Consider the following 9,332-nt stretch of genomic DNA (forward strand, 5'->3'; position numbering starts at 1 on the left):
TATCAGCCCTCACTAAACATTTGCAAAATGAAGACTCACGACACAATTCCTGATCTTGAGGAATGCTGGATGCATGTAGGGATAGGGCAGCTAACATTCAGCAAGGTTAAGTTACTGAACACTTGCCAAAACTTTGTTGGCTAGAATCTACTGAAGACCCTTGCACCACTGCCATAGCCATTTGTGCTTATCTTTATGCTACTTCTCAGCACATTAAAGCAGACTGCTCTAAGTTTCTAAGTCTTGTCTGTATGGCTGGTAATCTCAAGATGAAACACATCATGAAGGTGTTAGCCACTGGCTTCCATGCCATGTGGAAGAGACCAGGAGAACATGAAAGAAGCTTCCTGGATGGAAAGAATCACTGACTAAGGAAGTTTCTTGGGGAAACCAGTTAAGGTCCTGATCCTAGAGAATATGTGGATCTCTCAATACACACACACACACTCACACACACACACACACACACACACACACACACACACACACACACACACACCTGAACACATATGTGTAGGGGACAGTAAGCCACGCCTGCTAGAAGTGGGCTACAGTTGTGCCTGACCACGCCTGTCAGGGCATGGTCAAGGTGAGGTCAGGATAACAAGTAATAGGTTTTTAAGGGGCTGCAAGACACATGGAATCCCTTCTCTCTGGCCTGCCTGCCTGCCTTGCTGCCCCTGATACACTCTAACTTGCGTTTGGCTGGTGTTTATCTGAATAAAGATATCTTAACCTTACAGACTGCGGATCATCATGTAATATCTGGCACCCAACGTGGGTCTTGAACCCACGACCCTGAGATTAAGAGTCTCATGCTCTACCAACTGAGCTTGCGGGGCTCCCAGCTGAGCTGGCATTTGGGCAGCACAGCTGTATTGCAGCTTCGGGACCTGGAGCTGGGAATGTTAGTGCGGGAGGTGGACAGCAGGCTCCTGGCACCAATCTGTTATGATAAATCTTTCTGCAAAAGCCGCCCGAGCCCTACCACCACGTGGACGCTTTCTGCCAGCTGCCTGAGTTCTGCTCGCCGAGTTAGGGCCCCAAATAACACACAGAGATTTCTATTAGGTGCAAATGCTGCTTGGCCAGTGACTACGATTCTCATCTGTTAGCTCAGTCTTAATTATCATAAATCTATATATTTTATAAGACTTATCTTATCGCCTTCCATTGGAGTCCTCATTCCGGGATCACATGGTGACACTAGAGAAAAGAGAAGGGCTCCCATGTGCCTTGAAGCCCCTTAAAAACCTATTACACATCATCCTGACCTCACCTTGACCACACCTTAACAGGTGTGGTCAGGCACACCTGTAGCCATCTTCTAAGAGGTGTGGCTTACTGTCCCCTAACATATGCATGCACATACATGTATACATACACCCACAAACACACATATGCATGCACACACATATATGCATACACAAACACACACACAAACACACACACACAGACACACACACAGATGTCAAACTGCTCCTCTCTGCTGTTACACATTGCTCAGTAAGAAGACCTCATCATTTCCCTGGGATATGAGCCAATTTGATTACTTCTTTTTCCATGCTTAGGAGCTGCTCTGTGGAGATCTCTTTAACCTCTGCAAAGCTAGGGAAAATATGACAGCAAAGGCAATGTTAGTCCTTGAGAATGTTTTAGATCTGAGGACTTATGTATCTACCAGGAGAACACAAATCTCTCCCACTGACAGCTGACATCATACTGTCAGCACAGAACTCTGCACAGCTCCCACTTACCACCATCTGAAGAAAGAATTCTTAGAAAAATGGCCTTTGATACCAGAACTGCAGCTCAGCACACTCCAGCTTTGCTTTCTTCTCCATTTCTTACTCTCTTGCTTTGTTCTAAATGTCCTTAAAAATCCCTTAGATTTGAGTTCTCTCCTGGGCTACTTTGGATAAGGACCTGGTGAGAAAATTACTCTGACAGCCTTTTACTCAATGATGATGATGATGATGATGATGATGATGATGATGATGATGATGATGTTCTTGAAACCCTCTGTGAAGATTCTCCAGCATTTCTCTGAATTTCTACCATCATCAAGCTCAGATCACAAACAGGTTAACTCCAGCTCACTTACCACAATGTGGAAGGTCTTGAAAGGTACATGGAAAAATACAGAGTTGTGTCTGCCTAATCATTTATGGCACATTTTTGATAGTAACATTTTGGGTTGTTTATCTTTTGGCAAATATGGTAGAGTTGTCCTTTAGCCTCCAAAAACATTTTGATTATTTCTCAAATCATTTCTAGACAACAGTCCTGGTTTCCCCAGCAACTGAAGATGCATGGGATCAGTAAACCTTCTTAGATTTAATAAATAGAACAATTCTGAAAGCAGACCTAAGGATAGGCATGGACAGTCTTTTCCAGCAATATAAAAGTGACAGTTTGATGCCACTTGAGAATAAAATGAAGATGGAAAGGAAATGATAAGTCCAAAAGGGGGCTGGGACTATGGTTAGAGAGACACAGAACTGCCTAAATTAAAATAGAGCAAATATCTACAAATTTCTAGGAGACATGAATACTCATGAGGTTCCCTTTGGGGTGTAGAATACCTTCAACTGCTAAAACTTTAACTTGAACAAGGAAGAAAATGACTTTGGAATTTGATCAATCTGTCAAGAGAGCTGACTTCAAAACTTAGTTCAGCTATGATCAGAGTGGACAGACACAGAGGAATAGACAGGAAAAGCCACCAGTGATGACTAACTTGGTTTTCATGGACCCTCCTCTACTACAAAGACAGATCCTGCTCTGTGATAATTGTAGATAAAAGCAGGTTAGGCAATGGTTTAATGGCCACTATTCCCTTCCACTCTAGTGTGTGTGTGTGTGTGTGTGTGTGTGTGTGTGTGTGTGTGTGTGTGTGTGTTAGAGGGATAGGTGTGATTATATGTTCAAAGTTGGTTTGTAGTTTTCACATGATAGAAATCTAGAATTCAAAGACATATGCAGATCTGAGTTGTAATATAATTCCTGATTTGTGATGATCTAGTGTTTCAATGTGATCCTGAGCTTGAATCTTATGATCTTAGGATGCGGGCAAATTCATTTATATATGAAAAGATGGGATTGATCCCCAGGGCTTAGCCCATTGTAGATGAATCATGTGACTAAGTGCTAGGCAATCATATTTCTTCCAGGATTCAGCCATCAAAGTCTCCCAGAGTTCTCCTACTCTTTTTTTTCTCCACATGCAAAAGACACGGTGATAGATGATAGATAGATAGATAGACAGACAGATAGATAGACCAATACCAAAAGAATGTAAAGAATGTGTGTGTGAACAACTTTGTCAAAATTATAGAAATAAAGTAATTCCTATTGTGTCAAAACATTTAGAGTTGTAGTGGTTTTCAGATATCCTAATTGCTGTAACAGTTATCATAACATGAGGTATACTGTCCATCTTCCATGCATCCTGCAAGGTATGACATCACCACTTCTCTGCCAATAACTTGTATAACCTTGACAAACAAGCCTAGTAAAGACCACTTTACTTTATGCCTGAAAGCAAAAAATCTAGCGTTGTTTCTGAAGAGTCTCAAGTTAGTCACTACTTGCAATCCTACACAGGCTACTTAAAGAGTCTGTTTCCCTGGGTGCACAACAGATTTTATCATTCAGTTCTTGAGTATTACCCAAGGGTGTGCACATTAATAGCATTGTCCCAGACTGTTACACTACTGAAAGATAGTAGAACCTTCAGGAAGAGGTCTACTGAAGGTTAGTCAATGGTAGCATGTCCTTGTAGGAGATGTTGGCCCCAGGCCCCTTCTTCTCATACCATCTGCTTCCTGAAGAGAGTTCTTGTGTAACACTGCCTGCTGTACTGGCATGAGACCAAAAGGGCAAAGCAATAATAGACTGAAACCTCCAAAACTGTGACCAAAATAAACCTTCAGTGTTTTCCCTTGATAACTTTGTGTATCCTGCATGAAAACTGACTCTTTCAATAAGTGAAAGTGGTTCTTTAGGACAGCATCATATAATAGGAAAGAAAATCTGGAAAATAATTTAGCATAGCACTATTTACTCAGTAGTGGATTTTTTGTTATTGTTGTTATTCATTTTAAGTCTAATTTGACTGTAAATGAGAAATATGTGATCTTCGTATTTCCAAAGAAAGCAATGCCAGTTAACTTTTGGAGAATTGCATTAAAAAATATATTTCAACATTCTATGGAGAAACCTTTCATCTCTTATAATGAAGAAAAGAGCATTCAGCTAGATAATGCTGCTACCAGAATGACACAAATAAACCATTATCTTACGACTGTTTTATAGGGACATACGATGACACTGTTTCCATAGTACTTATATACACAAGCACACATACACACATGCATGCACCTCACATATGCACACAAGTTGTCCTTTGAGTCCTTAGAAGTTCAAAATATAAAAGATGCCCAGGGTGTAAACTCAAGGGCATCGCAGTGTTGTGACACTACTTCTGAGGAGATGTGCACTAAAGTAACAGAGAATCAACAACAGACCCAAGTCAGGAGAGCACCAATAGGAGACAAGAGAATAATATGACTTAGTTTCTTTTGTAATTTTGTGAATGACACTACTTTAGCATAGACTAAAAATGACAATAAAAACTTCAGGAAAACAAGAGCTTGTTACAAACTTGATTTCTATTGTTTAGAGTAGTGGTTCTCAACCTGTGTGGGTCACAACCCCTTTGGGGTTAAAGCACCCTTTCACAGTAGTCACCTAGAACATCAGAAAACATATATATTCACATTACTGTTCATAACAGTAACAAAATTACAGTTATGAAGTAACAACAAAAATAATTTTATGCTTGGGGGTTTCACAACATGAGGAACTGTATTAAAGTATTGCAGCATTAGGAAGGTCGAGAACCACTGGTTTAGAGAGTCATTGATATATCAGAAGAAGTCATGGCTAACAGTTCTCGAGTACTTAGTGTTTTCCTCACTGTGTACAAGCATTCACAATGATTTCAGCCTCATTGTCACTAACAGCAAAGTAAAGCAGGCACTGCACTCACTCCACCTTCCCATGACGCATGGGGAAATGTGTTATTGGAGACTGTGGCTAAGTTACCAAAGATGACAGAACTTTCAGAGTTCCCTTCCCAACCTATAGCACAGCACAACAGCCATCACTAATCACAATGCACTAAATTCTTGAGACTTTCCAATAGTAGACAAAGTACTTCACTACAAAAAGAGATATAGGGGATAAACCAGGTAAATTAGTTGAATTTAGTCATTATACAATGTATACATATCTCAGAAAAATCATGTTGTACACCATAAATACATATACATAAAAGCCTAAGTGTTCATATATACAGAGAATTTCCATTTGCTGACAAAAGATTTTAAAAGTTTTATGAATAAAATTGTATTCCTCAAATTTATAACAAGTTATTCAAGAAGTCATCCGTGTGCATGCAATCTTCCTTTTGAAATGTTACTTTTTATAAAGAATTATCCAAATAAATAGGTTATCATCTATTGGATTCATGAACAGCCTGACTTGTTTGTTTGTTTGTTTGGGTTTGTTTTGTTTTTTGTTGGTTTTTTGTTTTGTTTTTGCAGTACCAATGTTTTTTTCAGAAGCTTATAACTAGGAAGCCAATTCTGATAATTTTCCTGAAATAAACTTTCTTCAAGCAATTTCCAGAATTATCTTTTGGATTTTACTCAGTGGATAAACAGTAATGTAGCTGGATGTATTGAGTATAGTATCTAACTGAGTTTTTTCAGATACATATAAATTTTATTTTGAGAACTTCCAATATGCATTGCATTTTCTAGGAATCCCACTGTGTGTTTTAGGAAACACATATTTAACTTACCTTGGCTCCTTCCTCATCTGCATGCCATGTATGGATGCCTTACTGCCGACAGTAACAAAATTAGTAACTTAAATTGCTGCTTTTATATGTGTGCATCACCTGACTTTTAACCAGTGTAGCAAAATTTGACAGATGTGGAAGTCCATTTGCTCCCATGTACACATACATGTATGTATGGATACATGCAGGCAACATGTAAAGAATGTAATTTGACAGATGATTAAATGATTTCCCGCTGTATCTTCACTTCATATTATATTTCACTTAGGATGAAATCTTCAATGGAGCTTTCATGTATGGAGAGCCAGTCTGAAATGCCAAAGTAGAAAAGTGATGGAGGAAGACACCCACAACCTCCGGTTTCCATTTACATATACACATGAGCATGTACACACACACACACACACACACACACACACACACACACACACACACACACACGATAACTAAAATCTTGTTTAGGAAATGTGGGCTATGTTTCTCTGCTTCTAGAGATTGGCTTTTATAAGTTATCAATTATGAGTATATATTTTGTACATATACACGATATCCATACAACAACAATTCATGACAAAAAACACGAACTCGAAAAAGGGCAAGAAGAGATATATGGGAGAGTTTAGAGGGAAGGAGGGAAGGAAGGAAATGATGCAATTATAATCTCAAAAATGAAAGAAATAATGTTAAAGGAACAAGAACTTATCTTTTCAGGAAATCTGCAAACCAGCCATATGGATCCCACCCTTGACAGTTTTCTGCATGTTGTATATAAAAGAATTGTGGTTGGGCAGGATGACAGAGTGTCACAAAGCCATTAACAAAATGAGAAATGTAAGTGCCCCACAACTCAGAACTCACAGTCTCACATCCAAACTCCTCCCTCACCTGCCAACTACACTTCCTTTCTTTCTGAGAGATAGGGTCCTTCAAGGAGTCACATGTTTGCTGTCATCAGCTCACATATTCAGAACCTGTGTTAAGGTGTTCTTGGCTCTTTTGTAAGGGCTAGAGTCCCTGGGGAGCATGAGGGTCTTGCTTATTTTCCTCTGCCACAGATTCCCTCATCTTACTTCTCTAGGCCAAAGAGATACTGGGCCACTTGGAACTTTCTACAGATGAGTATGGTATCCATGTGTGCAGTACAAGCCCTGTTCCTAATACGCATATGCATCGGCAATTTTTCCTGTTCCCTTCAGGAAGTGAGAAACAAATGTGCTTCTGTATTTGTGCTGAGGAGTCAACGAGCTTCTATCCAGTGGGTTGGAGATAAGCAAGCACACAAAGCATGAGTAATGAAATAGACCTTTGATACATTAACACTCATTTTGTCATTGAGGGCCGTATTTACTTACTTAAAAGGGTATATGTTATGATATCTGTGAACCAAGAATTGAAATCCCACATTGCCTGGTTGCCGAAGCAGATCCATCATGCTCCATTCCACTGGGACTGCTACAAATAAATCTTCATGTCTCCCACAAGGATGGTGACTTGGAACCTGTTATGATTTGTGTCTCAGATGTCCCCCAGAGGTCTGTGGTTTGAGCAATTGTTTCTCAAAGAGTGGGATCATTCTGAGAGGTTGTGGACCCTTAAGAAATGGGTCTTGACTGGCAGAAGTAAGTCACTAGGAGCAGGCAATAGGCCAGCTCCAGCTTTCTACCCTGCATGTAAACAACATCTCCCAAATGCAGCTGACATTGTGACCTGAGCTTCTCCACCATGATGGACTGAAGCACCTGCAAGAACGAACAATCTTTCTGTGTTAAGCTCTTTCTGTTAGGCGCTGTGACCAAATTGATGCTGAAGTAACCAGTACTGAACCTTAAGGGCAGTGTGATAGTAATAATAGCTGGGACCTTTGGGTGGTAACATAGTTACCAAGAAGGGAGCTCCCCATGAATGAGGTTATGCCCTTAGAGGATGAAACCAGCAAACAGTTATCCATCTTTCTGCCATGCACAACACAACTGCCTGCACTCCAGAAGATCCCAACAACACTGGCAGTGACCTTGGTCTTCTAGTCTCTAGACCATAAGAAAAAAATTTCTGTTGTTAAAGTTATTCATCTCATGGCATGTTTTTTGTAACAACACGATTTAATACCATGACAAAGTGACATTTCACCTTATATTGCTTACTAAGTAATTGAATGTAACTTGTGTCTATACAGGGAGATAACAGTCTAAGAACACGATGAGCTTGATGTATGCTCTATAATTGATAGAAAGAACTATAAAACATTTTATACTGAGTATGCTGTAAATCCTTTCTCTTTCTCCATTGACATTCACTACCAACTGTACCTGAAAGTTTTAGAAAGTTAGCTTAAATGAATATCAGGTCATGCATGCAAGGAGCCCATATATTCATGACAAACAAGTGTACAGATTTAACTAATTTCATAGGATGTATTCTCTATGAAAATCATCACTGCTATGTGCAGAGCTTCTCTTGTTCTCCCACTTTCTGCCCAGTGAGAGTGTAGCACAACAGATGGAGAATCAAAGACAGCTAGTGAAATTTACCCAGCATTCCAGTTGGTGTACCTACTGGTAGATAGGCATTCTGGGGTTCTGTCTACTTTTTTTTTTTTTAGCTCACCTTCTTTGTCAAAGCTTGATAAGAGAAGGGAGTGGTATGGGGCTGGAGGGTTAATGGGGAGCTTATTGGGGAAAACAGTGAGATATGCTTGATCTAAAGTTTGTAATATACAAACTGATTCTTAAGTGGTTATTATTCAGTCTTCTCTCTGTGAGAGAGGGAGATCAGTGAAAAATAAGTGCTATTACCCACACCCTAATGAGGAAAACAACCTGCCCACTCTTCCCCGGGGCCTCCACTCAGCCTTTCTGCTTATTAGGTTTGTTTTTTAATTTATTTTTAAATAAGTTTGCCTGGAGCATGGCTTCATCACATAAAGACTTCTGGGCACCCCAGAAATTGGTACCCATTTTTCACCTGAGTACTAGCTACTTGGCTCCCATCCAGCCCCGACCCTTTGCTCATGTTCCCCTGGTTCGGCTTCTTATTTGATATGAAATGAACTAGTTCAATTAGCTTGGCATTCTTGGTGCTATGGTAATGCATACTGAACTTTTCCTATGACCTTGGAATTTCTTGTTGGTTTCAATGACTCAAGCTTACACTAACCTCTCTCTGCCTTTGATGTATAAAGGAAATCCATCTTTCCTTTTTTCTCTAATATACAGCCTTCTATTTAGCATTTCTGCCTTTATCATATATTATGGTAGAAATTTTAATATGTCTACCCATGGAGCTTGAGCCTTGGGCAGAAAGAGAAAGAATGGACAGAGTGATGTGGAAAAGAAGTAGGCAACTTCCTCATTAGGCCTGTAGAAGGTACCCAGGAAATAGGCCTGGAAAGACAGTGTTCATGAAGCTGGGTAAATCTGCGTTTTAAGTCAGATCCATAGTTTAGGGAAGAAGGTTCTTCAAATTA

At 39.8% G+C, this 9,332-nt stretch overlaps 1 non-coding gene across 1 annotated transcript; it reads right to left on the bottom strand.

Moving 5' to 3' along the window:
• Positions 1-769: 769 nt before the first annotated feature.
• Trnak-cuu lies at positions 770-842 on the bottom strand. Its single transcript has one exon. It is a non-coding gene; the product is annotated as a tRNA-Lys (tRNA).
• Positions 843-9,332: the final 8,490 nt, after the last annotated feature.

This window comes from Cricetulus griseus, chromosome 7 (genome assembly GCF_003668045.3).
Source record: "Cricetulus griseus strain 17A/GY chromosome 7, alternate assembly CriGri-PICRH-1.0, whole genome shotgun sequence".
Classification (NCBI taxonomy): Eukaryota; Metazoa; Chordata; class Mammalia; order Rodentia; family Cricetidae; genus Cricetulus; species Cricetulus griseus.